We start from the raw sequence: 19,838 nt of genomic DNA, 5'->3' as shown, positions 1-19,838 counted from the left end.
ACAGATGAGCTTAATCTAGCTGGAATACTTTTATGCAATAGCAGAATGATGAGTGTGGGTGATGATATCCTCCTTGGCATTCAAGAACAGATCTGTGTAGAAGCCTTTCCTAAAATTTCAACCAATAGAGTACCAAAGTTAAAACAACAGGAACACCAATGGTTTTCCAATGACTAGAAAATAGCAAGGGTACGTCAACATTTTCAGCAAACCTGGGAAATGGATCCATGTCCTATCTCCATCCACCCTGTGCAAACACAGTGTGGGACCAGGGATGGGTCTAGCCCATCCTTCTGGGGTGGAGAAGCCCAAATTTAGCACAGGTGAGATGCTCTTGCTTAGGTGATCTGGAGGGACTACGACAAGACAGGGCTTGGCATGTGGTACCTCAGTGCCTTAGGAGATACCCTGTGCTCAGATACTAAATAAAAACCACTGAAGCTTTAAATGATTTGATAAACACTGGACAATAGGACAGCAAACACAAGATAGCAATTTAACTGGACTGGTCATTTTCTTTAATTCCTGGCAAGGAATCTGTTGATTATAGGTACAGACAGATACAAGTGTTTATGGACATACCATACAGAACCCTTGTCAGTATAAATTTGACAGCCTGATGGAAAAGCGTAGATCCACCCTCTGGGAAAACTGTTGATCAATCAAAAATTTTTGCAGTTACTGAAAATTTTCTGCTTACACTTGCATTTTTTTACAGCAATTGACAGCTGACAAAGAAGCAAAGCATTTACTGCAAGAATAGCAAGTTTAAAACTGGGAGGAAATATTTCAAATTTGAAAAGGAAAAAAGAAGGCAAGTAAGGAGGGATCGAGAAGAGCTATTTTGGGAGAGAAGTAGCTGTGAAAAAGGTTATTTGACATTTACAGAAATTTCACATCAAACATGCACTGCCTGCACACTTAGGCCTGCTGTGAGCCACCCCACACCTCCTTTCCAAATGACAACGGTCCTCCTCATGGATCCACATCTCTTGGCAAGAAGCAGTGGCCTGTACCTGGTGACAACCAGCAGAATGGCCCCTCCAAATGCAGCCCAGGAGAAGGCTGGTCAGAGCCAAAGGCCTGTTGTTTGTGTTGGTTTGACGCGTCAGCCAAGAGCATCTCCATCCCTGCCTTGTAAATGCCATCACAGCACGATTGGGAAGGCAAAATCCTCTTTTAGGATATGATGTTCCATCCTGTACAAAGCCATCACGTGAGCTTTAATCTGAAACTTTGCCCTTTAGTTGTGTTTGACATGAATTTCACTTTCAGTAATACTGACTTAGCACGCAAAAGCAGTAGGTGTTATCGGCATGATCTTTTTTTTGGGGTGATCCACATGTGGAATATGTGACCTTTAACTCTTTTTAATACCCAGCAGAAAGAGGCTGCCTTTCTCCCAGTGATCTGAGCTCTTCATTTGTTATCTCAATCTGGGATTTAGCAGGATTCAAAGCTGATTAATTTAGAAAGCATATGGGCGATGAAAGACATTTTATGTAATGGGTTTACACATCCCATTTGGTAAACAAGCAACCACATTGTTCACTCTGAAAAGTTAATATATTCATGCTTTTTGTTTTTAGAGTAGAGTTTTTCCACTGTGGGGTATTTTCTCATCCAAGGTGCTGTGGGACTCCAACCAATCCACCTCTCCAGGCAAAGCAGCATTAAAGAGGTTTTCCATTATTTGGTAGCAAGAAACAAAAGAGTTTAATTGGGAACAATGGCCAGTTGTGAATCACTGAAGTGAAATGTTTCTGTCTTCCCTTTTTATCAATTTATTAAGCAGTTTGACAAAACTGATACAATTTCCTTCTCTAATGTTCCTCCAAATCTATACTTTCTTAGAAAAAAACAAACAACAAAAATCATCTTCCTTTATTTACATTCTAGACTTGATGATTACAATAGAAATAATTCAGTATTGATGGGAAATTGATAAATTCAGTCCTCTTAATCATCTACAGGATGAAGTCACAACCACTAAGGCTTGTTTCAGTAATATGCCACAGGACATATCGCTAAAGCAATCCTATTCCTTATTTCCTAGCCTTGTCCTTTAACAGGTGTGGGTGTGATTTTTGTTCTCTGTAAAACACCAGGGTCAAGGTGACGAGAGCAGGATCACTGAGACGTGTGTGGAACAATTGCTCTTTCAGACACATGATTTATGGAGCATCTGACTCATGTGGTCATGGGAGCCTGAGAGGAAGGCAAGGAAGCTGGTTAAGAAGCACTTAGCTCCCCTCTCCAGACCCACATTTGCATCCCATACCCACAGTGGCATTCATCTCACTTGATGGTAGCTGTTTCAAATTTAGGCATTTCATTTAAGCCAGTAGTCAAAGTTCCTTCTCAATCCATGGAGGGATCAGCAGCTGCAGATGACGATTCATCCCTTCTCTGTCAGACACCATCACCTGCCCACAGATAGCCTATCCCACACTCCTAGCAAATGCCTAGAGACAAAACCCCAAGTACCCATTTAACTTTGGGCCCACACAGGTCTGCCATTCACATTTCCCTGCAGCTCAGCTCACCGTGGTATATCTGAGATGGGACAGGAGGAGGGCTGACCTCACACCAGGAATGTTTTCACCTCTCACCCAGCCTTCTAACACATCCCTGAGAGCAGAGCAGCCCCTCCTGAGACATCACTAAGGACAATGGCTCCATGTCCAGCTGGAGGCTGGTGACCAGTGCTGTCCCTCAGAGCTGTGTCACAGGACTGGCACTCTTTAATATGACACAGACACGGTGACATCGTATGCACCCTAGCAAGTTTGCAGGTGACACCAAGCTGAGTGGGTGTGTTGACACTCCTGAAGGATGGGATGTCACCCAGGGGGACTTGGACAAACTTCAGAAGTGGGCCCAGGGGAAACTGACGAAGTTCAACAAGTCCAGGGGCTGAACCTGAGTCGGGGCCATCCCAGACATGGGAGAGGATGTCATTGAGAGCAGCCCTGGGCAAAAGGACTTGGGGGTTCTCATGGATGAAAAGCTGAACATGATCCAGTGATGCATTCTTGCAGCCCAAAACAACAGGACTGTCCTAGGCTTTCTACCTGTCACTGGGATGATGCTGGCATGGAGATATTGACTGTAACTGGCAGGTACTGAAATCACCAGCCTACACCCTTCACCTCTGATTTAGGGGAAAATTGTCCTTGCTATAGCTACTACAAAATAGGAATAATGGCCTTTAATTAGCAACCAGAGCTGAACTCTTTCTGTCTGAAAAATGGCCATTGTATTTAATTAGACTCCCAGGGCACTATCCTGCCATCCTGGTCCTCAACTCTACTGCTGTCACAAATCAAATACAACAGAAGATATAAGCAGGTCCTATTCTCTGCATGCAGCTCAACAGCTCTCCCTGTCGTATTCTTCATCTCCAGCAAGTTCTGGGCTCTTTGTGGGTTTTTGTTTTTTGCTGACTTTTTTTTTTTTTTTTTTACATACCTAAGATGAATATTCAAGGTTTTAGCCCAATTTACACATCTGTAATCTGACAGTGAGAATAAAAGGTTGTCAGACAAAATAAATGTGTGTCTCAAGGTCAGACCAGGTTGAAACCGATAATGGTGCTTAACAGCCACTGCCATGCTTCTGCAATGATCAGCATTGCTCTAATTGACAAATTAGCTGTCCATATGGGCTCAGAGGCAATCATACATCCATAAATCCCAATAAATACAAACATAATCTGATCTAAGTTGGATCAGCCAAATAAGTTAAAGCAAGATTTAACACCTTAAAGGATTGCATTTAAGGAAAATCACTGTTAGACAAGATTCATGTAGCCATATGGTCAGAACAGAGGCCACCAGGGCTCATCCCTACTCTGGCTGTCCTTGTCTCCTGCCAGACTGTGCGGAACCAGACATGGACCAAACAGCCTGTGCTTGCCAGGGGCCAATGGGATGGGGGTCCCTCCCCCAGAAATTTGCATGGGAGGTTGCTCTGGGACAGGAGAAGAGCCAGCTCTGGATTGGCTGCTGCTTCCCCAGTGGGCTGGCAGTGTCCAGGGGTGGCTGGAGCCTTGTGGTTCCATGGGCAGTGCTGTTGGTGGGGGATTAACTGAGGGGAGCAGGAAAGCTGGATGAACCTTGAGATAATCTATGTTTGTTTCCTCTCATCTGCAAGCAGATGGGGCTGTTCTGCTCGCTGCAGTGGGCTCTGTGGGATGCCCATGGAAGCTCGTGTGTTGCTGTAGTCACAACTTCCCATGATTTCCTGAAAAAGAGATCAATGCAATCAGCCAATGTGTGGGTGTGTGTATCCATCTGTGTTCTTCTCAGCTCCTTCCCCATTTTCCCTCCCCAAAACCCCTCCTGAATCCCTTGGCAATGTCAACCACTGAGGTCTCCAAGAGGTGCTTTTCCTAAACAGCCGGGAAGTTTCTGCAAATTTCTGGAAAACAGGCAGCCTGGTAGAGAAAAAGGACTTTGGAAGTTCTTTCAGGAGAGAGAGGCTGGGACTGTATTCAACATCCCAGACCCCACACAGGTGAGTGGGAGTGTGGCAGTGATCTCACCTGCTAAACAGGCTTCAGAGTTCATGGTGTAACAGGGGTTCCCAGCACCCGGGACCTAGTAGGTCCAGGCAGATTCCTAAAGCCCCATCCAAGTCTCTGTCCTGGAAGAAGCAAGGCTGCTGGCTATCCTTTGGTAGGACCAAAATGTGTGGTTCCCCTGAAAGCTGAGGATGTTGCTGAAGGCATTGAGAAGAACATCTAACCCTTTATGGTTAAAAAAAAACCTTTCTGCATACTTATCCTGGCTGTTCTTTGAAAAACAGCTTGACTTTTTCTGGGGACATCATCGAAGTGTCCCAGTTTTTGTCACTTTGTCTCTCCCACTCAGGATAACCTCCTGGTGCTGTCTGGGGCCCTGAAGTGCTGGGAGTTTATTTATAACCCCAGAGGCTTGGAGGGTCTCACCTCAGGGACAAGATGGAAAAATGGACCTTGAATTATCCCAGCAGCTGGGGAAGGGTGTAGTAGACTGAGACTGGGTGATGTGATCTTCGACTCCTCTCACTGGGGAGAGGATGAATATTAAAGACAACAGCTGTAATGAGTTCCCCCACTTGGGCAGGAAATGTAGATGTCAAGTACACAAGTTGAAACCTTGGATCTTCCTCAGGCCAGATTCAGCTCAAGTCAGCTTCAGCAGAAGGAGAATATCCCCTATCCACCTCACCCCTTCCTGTGGGAATTTCCTGCAGGTCTGTCCCCTCTCTCATGGGACAACAAAAACTTTGACACTGACAGCTTTGCAGACTTTGGAGTCACTGAGGACATGAGAAATCCAGGAGTGGGATGGGAGAGAGAAACATAGAGACATAGATCAAAATAAAAAATAGTGGAAAAGGGCAACAGGCGGTTCATGTCTATAAGTCCCTCCTTCAATAAGTCCTGCCTAAACAGCCTTAGGAGCTGAACTTCTTGATGTCAACCTCCCGACTTCAATTGACTTTGGATGGAGTTCTGAATTAAGCAGTAAATCACAATGCTCATCCTAGGCACTGGATGGGTGATGCAAGAGTTAGACAGTGATTTATGAGGGATTTGACCCAGGGCCAGTATGCTCACCTTGAAACAGAGCCTTCACCTTTCTGGACTGTCTTATGAAAAGAAACTGAAGTCTCTGGCTTTGCTGCCAGAACGGTTCTTCAGAAGACTTTATCAGCAAAAAGGTTATCAGAAACACTTGTGGACTGGTGCAGACAGTTTTGGAAGTCCTTTTTTGCTATGCTGTACTTGTTCAAAAAAGACTGCCAACCGTCCAATGGGTTAAGTGGAAATTTACAGCACTCTGCCCCTTTCCCTTTGGCATGCACACAAACACCCCTGTGTGTTATCCACTCATCAAAATTCACCAAGGTTTACACTATTTCAAATGTGAATTCAAATGATTGCACCATTTTTACACCATTCTTTGCTTAGGTGTCTCAATTGCCAGCTCACTATTTAGACCTTTCACAGAGATGGAAACAAAATTATGTAAGATTCAGGGAATTCCTTGTGCTCATATGTTCCTGGGAAGGCATCTGAAATTGCACTTGTATATCTACAAAGTGGCAGGAAGCTCAGAGACAGCAAATAAAGGATGTTTGTTCACTGTCTCTTCCAGTACAAGAAGTAGACATAATCTAATGACACTAACAAACAGGGATCCAAAGTAAACACAGTCAGAGCTTGTAAATACATTAAGGAACTTCACAATAAGTGATGGTTTGGATGTTAAGATTTTATTTTACTTCAAAATGCAACTGAACAAATTTATGAAAAAAAAGAGATGTTCCATTCCAAAATACCACTGCTGGCTCTCTGTCTGAATGACAAAGTGACAGAGAGTATTCTGGAAAAGTGCCACATACCCTCCTTTTGGGTGGTTTTAGAAATAGGGTCAATACTGTTTCCAGAAGGTGTTTGGCCTGATACTGCACATCCATTCCAGTGCATTTAGATCCTTTTGTTCCTGGGGAAATCCCACTGCATGGTTGGTTGTTCTGCTGAGGCACATTTGGTGACAATAAGTCTCCTCATACGCTTCCAAGGTGCCTGCACACACGGCCTTCTCCTGGATACAGCCACAGCTCAACAGCTGCTATTGGGTAACCCTGCAGCTCTCTTCTGTTGCTTACTGCTCACATCCAATAGGGTCATTCCAGTGCAGCAGCTTCCTATATTTTGCTATTAGATTAAGGGATTATTGATGATGATTCCTTAAGTAAACACAGACCGCAGCTCTCCTAGCAACAGGCTGATAAACCTCGGTTCCATGTTTTAATTCCTCAAATTCCATTAGAAGACATTCTTACAGTTTAAGGCATAATATGTTTGTTTTTCCAGCTCTAATGAGGATTATTAAGTCCAGGGGCTGCAGTAAATATGCTCATCATTAGCAGCCTTTATATATCTACTTTCCTAGGCTCACTATAACAAATTTACTACCCTTTAGATCTTTCAGCTTAAAGAGAAACACTAAGATAAGAAATGAAAAAATAAATCTGTGTATGTATGTCCAGACATATATAAATAATAATTCTCTTTCCTGGACTTATCTTTTTTCTCTGTTTCCATGTGGGGCAGATTCATTGTCAGATGGAGTTTGAAGGCCTAGTTTATTACTCCCATTGACAAAAATGGGCTTTAGCTGAGACTGCCTGAGAATACAAAGAAAGAGAGCTCTGCAATTGATGGGGTGGAAGATGAGAACAGAAAAAGTAGCAAAGAGACATATGGCAAGGGCACAAAGAGCCACACAGAGACAAGACAAAGCTGCAGGGTTGAAGCAAGGCTTCAAGCTCGCCTATCATACACATTTCCTATTAAATGACCCATTTAAATTACCCATTAGCTAATCCTCCCAGCCACTTTCAGGCTTTCAATGAGCATTAGGGCAGAGCATTGTATGGAGAGATGTGAAGCCTGGACCTCAGCCCAGGTAGAGATCCCCCTTAAATCAGATCAATCTCAGGTTTAACTGAGCGTCTTTGGAGCATGGTGGATATTTCTGTTGTTGCAAGAAGGCTTTAGGAAATAACACTGGAAACATCCCCCTGGCAGAAGGGCTCCAAGTCCTTTAATACCATGTGGGAACCCACTAGAATCAGCAGGCAAACACGGGTTAGAAGCCAGAGCCAGGAATATTGGCCTTCTGCTGGTCTGGATGCTTTGAAGAACTTCCAGCTGCAGCAAAAGACCATGGCAGGTGCTGTGGTGGCAGAGCTGTGGTTGGGGAAACACCCTCCAAAAACAGCTGGAGGCACCTTTCCACAACAAATGGCCTTGCTATGGGAGCAGACTTCATTTGGTAGCCGTCACACACCTTCACTTGAGCTCTGTCAGCCCCACCCCTGAGCTCACCTGGGATACAAATCCAGGTCCCCACGTGCAGGTCAGGGTGGGCAGAAGCCAGATCTACACTGACCACAGCTGCAGGCACAACAAATCCTGAAGGATCTCCTGCAAAGAGGGAGAGTGAGACTCTCCCACATCTTCTTGGTCAGGGTCAGCCTTCTGCACACTGAGGGGAGCATGGTCAGCAGCCTGGGGTGCTCACTGCAAACATGCCTGCTAAAACAAAGGTTTCATTGTAGGCCATCTATATTTTCATGTCATGGCTTCTGTGTTTCTCTTCAGACCTCAGAGTGCATGGGGAAGGGGCAAGGGACAAGAAGAAATATAAAGCCCATAGGGACTGTAAGTAATAAAAGGCTGCAGCAGATTTGTTACACTATTTCACTTCTTATTAAATTGAATGGTCTCAGTAGAGAGAGACATAAAAGAAACACAAATTCAAATACCTCTGAAGTCTGGAAATACTTGGAGATAGCTCTAATTCTTCATTTATCATTATTATATCTATGAGGGAAGAGATGTATTTTTTAATTCACATCCCAAATTATTTTTGAAATACTTATGTTAAACAAACAGAACTGCTGCAAAACAGTTTTTATTTTCTACAACAGTCTTTTCATATTGTCCCTATTAATCCTATTTAAAAAAATAAAATGTTCCAGAATAAATATTTTATTATAATTTTTTTGAACTGTGAGCATTGAAACCTATAGGTGCTGGAGCTCCCCATGCAGCACAGCTGTACTGATTCTCAAGGTTATATGCATTTTTTGTGATAGAAGACCAGAGTTTAACTGAGTAAGAATTAGAAATAGAGGAAATTCAGAGGCTTTTTTTTTATATTAAACTCAAAGCTTTCCCAGAGCTGAGTGTTTCACTTCAGCTGGAATTTGCCTGAACTCATTTCTGGATTTGAAAGTGATTTTAGAAACCAAAGCCTAAGTGGGGAGTGATTTACCAAAGAAATACTCACTTCTGTGCAATATTCTTAGCAATAGAAAGGACTATTTTCTTTTCTTTTTAAAATGCCATTAGAAGTCAGATTCCTTATTACTCATAGTTCCTCCCTGTCCCAAGATCAACCCCATGCAACCAGCTGTACTTACAGCCAGCAGGATATTTCTGCATGAGAACCCAGAGAGTGGTATATTGCAAAAAAAAAAAAAAAAAAATAAAGATGATGTTCCCCAAAATCAAAACTGATAGTCCTGTGTAAGGTAGCTGAACTTGGGCAAGTAAAATGCAACGTATAAAAACGCCACTAAACCTGAAAAGCAAAAGAGGTAAAGAAAGATCTACAAAATAAACATGAAAAACTGTATGGGATTCTCAAAAATGGTCTCTTTCAACATACCCACCTTGGTATTAGCTGTAACTTGCCAAAACCTTTTCCACCTGAGTCTTGTGATTACAGAGAGGAGTTGTCACTTCACAAGGTGTTGGGCAAACAAATAATCCTGATCCTGACTCCAGGGGAGTCACTGGGACTGGGAGTGGGTGGATCAGCAGGCAGATGCTGGGCGGATGTGACCGGTCGCCCTTCTCTGGAGAAGCAAATAAACAAAGTTTCCTTTATTTACCAAAGGTCTTAAATAAAAGCTTGGTTTTCGTGGCACCACAGCTGAAAAGAAAATCTTCTGAGATATTTTATTTTTCTACAGGAAAGCACAAGGAATGTGCTTATTTAGCTGAGATAAAATGATTATTCCTAAGAAATCATTGTGGATTAGGGAGCGAAGCGATTAGAGAGAGATGGTATATTTATGAATGTGTGCATAGCCCTGCTGGTTAAAGGGGTATTAATCCCTCTTAGTCTGCAAAAGGACCTTCAGACTGCTCAAGCAAGCAGGGCTTAGGCACTGCAAGCTTCCTAGAAAGTCCTAAATCTTCACATTAGCTCCCTGCGTTTCCTCATCTTAAAGTCTAAGCCGTTTTCTAAAGGATACTTCCATAAACAAGCCCCCTCAGAATCTGCAAGGATTTGGAAATCCGGATTGGTGAAATTTTTTAAATCCAAGGTCCAAGTGGATAGAAGAAGATTAGGTTGCAGTTAAAAAGGCCACCTTTAAAGAGACAGTGCTGTCCTAGATCATTATTTAGGCTGAACTGAAAAAGAAAAAGAAAGAGAAGGGGAAGAAAAGAAGACACAAAGGAAAGAAAGGAAAAAGTGTTGTATCTATGATCCAGTTGACTCAGTGTCCTGCATGGCCCCAGAGCCTGTCGGGGGGAGAAAATATGTGCATCTGCCAAAATCAACACTGTATTTGTCACACAGTATTCAAATGCCTTTGTGACTGCTCTGCCAGACCTTCCCCAGGGGGTTCAGTGGGGCTCTGTCCTCCTTTTTGTGAGGTGTCCCTGGCTGCCACCAAACTGCTTCTGGAGTTCTCTCTCTGCCGAAGGTGCACGGCACTCGTGGCAGTTCACATCTGCAGATTCCAAGGGCATTCCTCAGGGAAACTGGGGGCATCCTACAGGGACATAAAATAAGCTTCACTTGATCACAAGGTGGGTGGCTCATGAGACTCACGAGGTTGTCCTGTCTCTTCCTCCCATAAAAGTGCTCAGCTGCAAGGGAGGAGGGACAGTGAATCTACAGGGCAGCCAAGTTCAGAAGAAGACAATGAATTCCTCTTTCTTCTCACTCTCCAGGACTGATGTCCACCAGATTTCCAGTGGATTTAATTAATCCTGGTTATTCCACCAGAACAGCCAAAGAGCATAGAAATCCTTCCATACCTGCCCACTTTGCCTTAAGCAGGGAAAAAATCAAGCAGATATTGAAGGGAAAAGGAAACAGATTACATCTGCTGATGACTACAGGAGTAGGAATGCCATTTGACACCAATTTGTGGTCCTGGCTGACTCCTTAGCTATAGTTATACTTAGGAATAAATAGATAGTCTCATTTTATCTAAAAAAAAAAAAGTGTCCTGACACCAAAACAGGGCTCTCCATCATGTTTGTAGTGTTCAGAGCTGCTCAGAAAACACAGGTCTGGGCTTTGTTTCCTTTCCTCTTAGCAGCTGGTTAAGGTGAATTTTACAGGCCACTTCAGAAGAGGCTCTGCAGCTGAAAATTTGGCAAAGTCTCTCTATAGTGCAGCCAATGTCTCTAAAATTGGCAACAGCTCAGCATGATGGGATGTGCCATTAGTATGTGATTAGACCTCAAAGTGGGAGGATTGGCAGTAAATCCAGAAGAAAAAGTCCTGTGGATGCCTCTGTGAGAGGTGAGGAAGATCTTGGAGGTTTTGGGGGCTCTGCTTCATAACATGACCTGTCTGCAGTCGATTGTCTCCAAGTCAAAGATGCCAGGGGTGAGATCTGGGAAAAGATCAATTCATCTGCTCCTGCACAGAGCAGTGGAGTAGCCAGGGAACAAAGCCTGAGGATGGCAAAAGAGCAGAGTACATTGCACTCCACGGTAGGACCCCTCCTTGGCTGCTCTCAGGCTCACCAGTGGTGAGAGCCCACCTGAGAGCAGTCATGGCACAGGTGATTCCCAGAAGGAGACTTTGTTTTTCCAGTCTTGCTTCAGACTTCCTGGGTAATGTGCTCCTCTTTCAACCCAAGGTAGAAAGTCCTGGTTTTGGTCCACAGCTTTCATCTTGTTTGTGAATTTATACTGGGATATTGCAGGCCGTCACTAAGGGTCAAACAGTCTCCTCCTTCCACAACCTTCCTCAATCCACATTTCTGCTGTCTTTTCCTGGTCTCAAGCTTGGCTTTACATTTAATCTGCTCTCCCCTTCTTAAAGTACACTGATAACACTTATAAATCATATACTCCCAGTGTTTTTAAGGCACGAGCCCTCCCCTTTTGAGTCATATTTATCTTGTTACGAGCTTTGTGTGGAGCCTACATGTGACATATCAAAAGACAAAAAGACAAATGTAAGGTCTGTCAAGACAATGCAACCCCTCCTCCATCAAATCAGAATAACAAAACATATGAAATGAGATTGTTTAGCATATTTGTGACTCTTGTAATTAGGAAGATGAATGGATTTGTTATGAAGACTAGAGAAAAGGACTCAAGAGGCTTCAGTTCATGTTCTAGCTTGTCTATAGGGTTCCTGTGGGGTCCCAGACATATCCCTGAAATGTTCTGTGCCCAAAATTCAGAATGAATGTGGCACTGTTCTTTTGTCACATTTTCAGGAATCACTCTGAAGGATGAACTTTCCAGGGCAGCAGTCTGCTTACAAGCTTGCCTCCATCCTTCCCAATCAAAAAGCAGATTTTGAGTGTTCCCCTCCTGCAAGCAGAGCCCCTGCCTTAAAAAGGAGCATTGTAGAATTTTGTGAGTTTAAGCCCTGGCGCCTCCTTCTCCCAGACAAAGTTGCAGAGCCATGAAATCTTTAAAGTGTTCCAGCATGTCTAGTATCACTTTCCAGACAAATGCTAATGAGATCATAAGCAATTGACCAGAAACAAATAAATAATTCAAAATCTACTGCAAGTGTGAAAAGTATTTAAATGCTATTGATAAACTAATCTACAGACTCCATTAGCAATTCAGTCACACAGCACCTGTATTGATCAGGGAATTTAAGCACACGCAGGAAAACAAACCCCAAAAATACAGAGACCAAAAGCTAGTTTGTTTGGCAGTTCTTTAGAAAGCAACTCCATTAACATTTAGGAGTTTACTGTGTCATTTGCTCTGGGAGTTTTCTTGCCTTGCTGTTTTACAGGCTGCAGTAATAGCCTGAATGCTGTATCTATGGAGTAAATTTTTATAAGTTTATATATTTATCTGTAATATGGATTAAAAACCACGTGTTCATTGCTCCTTTTGAGGCACCTACACATTGCTGGACTAGCCAATGCCACAGGCCTACCCTCCAAAGTCTGTTTTTGGGTTGCAGACAGCGTTGCTTTCTGATGTGCTGGGCTGGTCAGCCTTTTCCCTCGCTCCTGGGAGTGTAACACTGAATTTCCTGCTTAAATACCTCGTTTGAGTGGGCCCTTCAGCATCAGCATGGGCTCGCTGCAGGTCTGTGTGGGGATCGTCCCACACACTGCAGTGGCAGGGGAAGCCCTTGAGAAGGGCTCAGCACATGGAGCTCATCCACGTGGAGCTGCTCAGGGAACCCCATTTCCGTCTCAGAAAAGTCCCACGTGGCATGGCACACCCTATCAGGCCTTCACCTGGCCCAGTGTCCCTGGTTTTCAGCCCTTGTCACTTGTTCCCCACAGACGAGGTGAGGGCTGGTGACCCACCAGGGCAGCAGGGGTGGGGCAGGACACCCAGCACACCTTGCAGGGGTCTCTTTATTCCCCCCACCTTTCCTAATTGCCAAACACACCGATGTCTTCAACTCAAGGAGCGTTTTGCAGCGTTGGCTTCATTCCTGAAGACGTAGTTGAAGGCTGGAAAAAAGCATTGGGCTCAGCAGTGGTCCTGACAGATGATATTTGCAGCTAGGTTTCCGTCTCCTCAATCCACCCTTAGGCTCAGCCAGACCTGCCAAAGCTCCCTTCTTTGCTCTTTCCTGCTGTCACCCAGCAGCCTGCATCAGGGCAATTACCAAAACAAATCAATCTTCTCTTGACAGTTCATTTACACTGAATTAATTTGGAATTAGAAACTGTTATTGCAATTGGCAGCTCCTGATATTCCCAATACAACACGGCATCTGCAGGGAAAACAACTCTAGACCTCGGCATTTGAATTAAAAAGGACAGTTCTTCTTGATTGAGATATAAAACCAGAAAGGATTTTTTTTTTTTTTCCCCCACTCCAAGTTCCTGTTAGTTTTAGGCTGCTGGCAGCAAATCCGGATCTGCAGTGTCCTAAATAAAACTCTCCTTATGGTGGCACAATTTTTCTCACTCAGAGCAATATTTTTGATACTGCTGCATAGGGATAAGACACCTGAGTCCTAATTTGCACCTTCTATGTCACGTTGGAGCCGACAGGGGCATGCTGGAAGAGGCAGTCTAAGCAATCTGGTGCCCATTTCACAGGTGAAGAAACTGAGACACAGAGAGGTTGAGAGGAGAATTTGCCAGATCTGGTTTTCCCCTCTGAGGCTTGCAATCTGAGATGCTCCCATTAACAAAATGTCCTGTTTTTCCTTCTCAAAAAACCAACAAACCAAACCAAACCAAACAAAACAAAAAAAACCCAACAAAAAAACAAACCCAAAAAACCACCAACCAAACCAAAACAGCTCCACACGAACAAATGACCCCAAAGCCTCATGTTTCATAAGAAAAATTATGAAGTTTCCAAGTAAATATTTCAGAATCCTAAAGCTGATCCCGCAACACCACATTACACTTCTTCATGTTACACTCCCTCAGGGTATTTATTTACACTCCTGTCTGAGGGGATTTGACCCAATATCTCCCACCTACAGGCGCTCATGTATTCAGCTCTAGGATAACCTTAACTCCAGGATTTACTTTAAATTTTAGTCAGCCCTGACTTGGTCAGACAGCTGGAATAGATGGTCATTGTAGGTCCCTTCCAAATGAGATATTCTCTTCTCTAACCTATAGCACTTCTTAAAATTGTTTGCCAGTTTGCTGGACCAGAGCAAAGGCACACAAATAAAGAGGATAAAAATGGCAGCCACAAGGTTTTCCAGCACCCTCTCTGATCCCTACCACCACCACCATCACTGTTTGCACTTTGTTTGCCTCTTTGGGAGTTCTCCTTAGCTGGACTTTGTGGGTGAGGAAGGCTGAGAAGCACCTCAAGGACCAGATAAGGGGCACTGAGCTGCTCAGCCAGGCATGACAGGGGTGCTCCCAGGAGCAGCCCATCTCTCAGCACCTGGGAATTTTAGCATTGCAAACCAGCACACCAAAAAGATTTAAGGGGCACCCAAGGTCAAGCAGGAGCTGGGTAGTGGTTCAGAGGCTTTACAGCTGGACTGAAGGGCTTAACATGGTAATTGTGAACCTATGGCCCTTCGTGGCTCTAATCCCTGATCTGTTTCCTGCTCCACCTTTGCTAGGGCTGGGCATGCACCAGATTTCTTGGTTTCAGTGGGTTATTCTGTAATTCCAGTATGTCCCTCTGCTCTCAAGTAGAGCTGGAAAGTGTCCCATGGAGGGAAAGGAGGAAAAATAACTCTGTGGGGTTTCATATGTTGCTTCCTGCTGCTTTATGTTGCCCTATCCCACAGCACATGGGGTGAATGGGATATGTCCTCAAATATTCTGGACCAGCATCCATCCATCTTGCACAAAAATCTGTGCTGTACCCCAATAGTTCCTCCACCCTGTCAATCACGGGCTTGTGGACCAGGAGACACAGATCATCAGGATCCTCCTTGTGCAAATTAAACCTGTACCCCTGTATAGTTTATCCCTGATAAAATTCCATTTTATCCTTCTTGCTTGCTGCTACAGAAACCACCAGGTTCATGCCTTGCCTGGATTCCTTTGGATCCTTCTAGAACATGAAATCAAAATGGAAGTAAACAAAATGTTAAATGGGAATATCTGGTGCTGAAACCTACTCATTTTTATGGGGATGAAGTACATGAGCAGGCAAGCAGGAGGGCATCAGAAATTCAGACAACTGCATTTCTGTCCCTATTGGAGACCCACAAACTGGCAAAAAAAGAAGAAAAAAGAAACAACAGCAGAGGACCTGACCAAAAAATCCCCTCTAAATTTTCTAGTGATCCTGCCCCCAGTGGAACTTTTTCACTGAAACTCAGTTCAAGGAGGCAGCCTCAAGGATGCTGGTGTGGATGTCACCACGGGCTGCAGGCCCTGCACACACAGGTGCTCACAGCTCTCTCTGGGGCTCCTCTGCCACGCTCAGCCCAGCACAGGGGTGAATTTTACCCCTGGAGGCACCAGCAGCCCAGCCCAGCCCACTGTGCACACTCAGCCCCAGTAGCCCCCGCACGCTGCAGATCCAGGAGTTTACTCCAGGCAGGGAAAGGAGGGCAGGATGGAGCCCCAGAAGCCTACAGAGACACCCAGCAGCATCTCTCTGTGCTTTGGGATCTCACAGGCAGCCCAGCCTTCTGTGCCAGCATCCAAGAGCTCAGAAACACATTTGGGTGAGGGGCTCACATCCCAGCTGCAGATACACTGACTTAAACACCTGCCTGTGCCAGAGCGGCTTCCTCGGGCTCTGAGCTCCCAGTGTCTGCTGGGATCTAAGCACTTACATTTCAGCAGATGCCTAAACACTGCCTTTAACAGGGATGCTTTGCTGAATAGGTGGAAAAGCCTCGGCTTTACACCAGCAGAGGATCTGGCCCACAGGCTATCAGGCATATGGCTATCACAACAATGCCGAATTAAGCTATTTAAATTGCCTATGGAATGCCACAGGGTCCACGTGCTTTTTTTTTTTTTTTTTTTTTTTTCCCCTTGGTAAAAGTCCTCTTTGTTATTATTCTGATGACCAACTTGGGCTGCTTTGCTTTGTCATTTTTAGTCAGTCCACAAATTCCCTGAGCTATACAATTTATGGTTTTATCACCAGTTCCTAAGCTTTCCTACCCCGTCTCTCCTGCATCTCAAATACTTCTCCCCTTTAAATAAACCTGCTTCATTTTTTTTTCATAACTTTCCAAAGCAGATAAAAAATTCTTGAATTTCTGAAACATGCAAACTGATCACTGTGGCATTAAGAAATCTTAAGAAGACTTATTTTAAGGGGTTTTATTAGGGAAATTCCTGCTCTTTAAGATATCTGTACGGTTGTCAAAAGCAGTCACTTTTGCAGATGTTGGGGCTTTTCTTACACTAATCTCCGAGGAAAGCCTGAGCCTCAGAGATCACTTAGCAATTTTTAGATTTAAGGAGATGAGAAGAAAAAGCCAGGGAGCTGGTCCTTCTTAGGGTCAAGTCTTATTTGAATTCAGATATCTCTTCGTCTAACACGCAACAGTGTCGTTAAGATGACGGCTAATTAATGCAAGATGACTTTGAGATTGCATTGAAAAAAAGGAGAAAAAAAATAAAAAGGACAAAGAAAAAGTGTAACCTAAAGAAAGCCAAGCCTAGCCCCTCCCTGAGGAGAAGCAATGCCACAAAAACTCTGTTTCCACTGGGTCACCAGTATCAAACCATCAAGAAAGCTAAGAGCCAGCAAAAACTCATCTTTCCTTACCCAGATCAAGACTGGGCTGGGTGTAAAATGTTTTTTTGATATGCCTCAGCTCTCAGCTATTTCTCCCTGGTCAGGCTGCTATCTGTCCATCAATCACAGTAATGCCACCCTTCATTTTTGTCTCTCAGTGTAAAGGAATTAGATAACCATACTTATTTAAGATCTCTATTAGTTCTGTATTTGTAATTTGCCAAGTCCTTAACACCTTTTTAAGCTTGAAGAGCACTAAGCCAGATCTGTTCTTCTCTAATCACATCAGCTTATTTCTGATTTCCAGAAATTACAAGGAACACAGGCAGGGGAAAGGCCAGGGTCTGGTGTAAACACACAAAGCCAGCTCTGTTCCCCTCATTGCCACCAAACCCTCCCTCCTTGCAGGAGGTACCTGTCTCCAGTGGGAGCCACCCCGGGGAAGAGAAGGCAGCACCCTGCCCTTCTGATCAAAAGCCATATCCAATGCACTTGATACTCGAGGCACTTGGGAATATCTGCTCCCAACCCAATCCCTGCAAGCAGATGAGCTGCTCAGACTGTCAGATAGCTCACTAACCCCAGCCTCCTCCTCCTCCTCTTCTTTTTTTTTTTTTTTTCTTTCCTTTTTAAAGCAACACAGATTAGAGGAAGCGTGTTTCCATGTGGTATCCATTTGCAAATTAGCCACAGTTCTCTAACATTAGTGTTATTAGGTATTTAACTCCTGCCTCTTCCTCTTTTCTTCTTATCCTACCCAATCCAGTTGTTCAAAACAGAACAATAATACACACACACACACAGTAATTGTATATAGGTACACATAACATTCAAAACCAACCCCAAACTATGCCCAAATGTATATTTCTCCCTGTCTCACAAGTCCTTTAATATCTGATTAATGTCTATTTTACTCCTTCCCTCCGGAGTATTTAGCATCTGCCTGTATAAATCTGCATATATTTTGCAGATCCAGTGGAAGAGCTGGGAAAAGCTCCGTTGGTTTAACTGAGGAGGCTCACTCAGAGGAGCCAGGTCAGATGATGGGAGGAGCTCCACAGGCAGTGAAGCGCCCATGTCTGGGGCACAACGTCAGAAGTAATTAATTAATTAATTAATGATCATTTATGAGAGCATGAATTTTATTCTGTGACATTAACATAAGTATTTTTTTCTTTTTCATTTGGAGCAGTGCAGGATTGGCACTTCCTAGCGTGGCTGCAGCTGTGGTATCATTTGGAAGCAGTGATTTCCCAGGACAAACCTGCTACAGCCTGGTGGAATTTGGGTAGGGAGTGATACCCATCTACATGACCCAGTGATTTCATGGGGAGGCAGAGAGCACTCAGATGGGTGTGCTGACTTGAAACAACACACATTTGTGAGCCTGCAGGGCATTATTGATTGTAAGGATTTGAATTTTCTTGGGAGTTTGCTGCTTTCAGCATAGGTCGTAAAAATGGTCTTTGCACTATTGGCGCTTTCAGCCTCCCTTAAATATTTGTTGCTTTTGATATTCCTGGTCAGATCCTCTTCTGTCCCAGTTTGGAAAGGTCTGATCCAGTGCTCCTGGATCAGAAGAGAGAGAAAGGCTTCTCAGGACCACCCTGGCATTCACATCTCCAGATGTTCTGCTCAGCTACTCTGTCAGTTTGTGCTATTGAGAAATGAGTGGCCACATCAAAAACTTCTTGCTCAGTTTGTCCAGTCTGTGAAAAAACTCAGCTCAATATCCTGGGGAGTACTTACAGACAGAAAATTACAGAAATTTGGTGTAAAAAAGCAGATCAGGTGTGAATCCATGCTTGGGATGGGAGTGTGAAAATAAGCTGACTCTCTGTTAACATGACTGGTAATAATTACCAGTCATCCAGTGACAAGCCAGTGTTTAGTTTGAACTCCTCACATAACAAAAAATTCTTGGTTGATCTGAGGTTTTTTTACTCTTACATCATTGTGATAAGCATAGTTTTAAAAGCTTGCCAAAATGGGGGAATTTGGAGTAAGCAGCACTGGGAATTAGGATGCTGCCATGATAAACACTTAGTGATCACACCACACCATCTTTATTGCTGCTGCTGGATCTCACCTCACTGCAGCTACAGGGTGGTTTCACATTCCCTTTGTTTTATGAATGCAGACAATGCTGAACTTCCTGCCTTTCCCACAGAAACCTGGTGATCAACAGAGGATTGTTTGTTTTTTTTAATCAGCGGTAAACAGATTTTCAAAACTGATTGTATGTGAAAGAAGGAAAAATCCTAGGAGCTGTTGATGAAAGAGTTCAGCTTTTGGAATAAAACTGTCATCAGTCTTAATTACCTCTGATGTTTTCTGTAGGAAAATCTTCATAACACTTCCATGTTCTTCAAACTTTCTCCTTTGCCACTGAAGATGAGAGCTGAATAAAAATAAGATTAAATTATGTAATCTGTAGCTTCCTTAGAGGAGAAATAGCACTTTGGAGGAGACGTGAGGACAGTCTTATCATATAAGAGAAGGTTTGGAAGACTGAAATGATCTCAGCTCTGGATAGAGTACAACTGGTGAAGAAAAACTTTGGTCCTAGAAAGATGGTGTGTTTGCATGTAAAACCATTCTCCACGTAAACTGGTGCTCCACCTGGTCAATGCAATGTCACACATTGCTAGATCTAATCCTACAGCAATAAATTAGAAAGAATATCTCCAATATTTTATTGTCATCAAACCCAAACCTATGATCTCCACTGAGGTTACTCACTTCATCAATAAAGTTTGAGGTGAAATAAGTTACTTTGGGTATCTATCCTCTCATGGGTGGCTTCAGGGACATTTCCCACTCCCACATCACCCTCATGCATGGATAAGGGTGGATTATTGATAGTGTAGAGGTCACTGGCTGCAAACCTTCC

At 43.8% G+C, this 19,838-nt stretch overlaps 1 long non-coding RNA gene across 1 annotated transcript; it reads right to left on the bottom strand.

Moving 5' to 3' along the window:
• Positions 1-7,870: 7,870 nt before the first annotated feature.
• LOC148183710 (uncharacterized) lies at positions 7,871-17,467 on the bottom strand. Its single transcript, XR_015773401.1, has 3 exons — positions 17,361-17,467; positions 9,238-9,423; positions 7,871-8,092 (listed from the first exon to the last, which is right to left on the bottom strand). It is a non-coding gene; the product is annotated as an uncharacterized LOC148183710 (long non-coding RNA).
• Between the last annotated feature and the right edge of the window lie 2,371 nt (positions 17,468-19,838).

This window comes from Pseudopodoces humilis, chromosome 10, assembly GCF_049639895.1.
Source record: "Pseudopodoces humilis isolate 2021_Gansu_Grassland_sample_001 chromosome 10, ASM4963989v1, whole genome shotgun sequence".
Taxonomy (NCBI): domain Eukaryota; kingdom Metazoa; phylum Chordata; class Aves; order Passeriformes; family Paridae; genus Pseudopodoces; species Pseudopodoces humilis.
The sequence above is the reverse complement of the archived record's forward strand: the minus strand, read 5'-3'. Positions and strand labels throughout refer to the sequence as shown.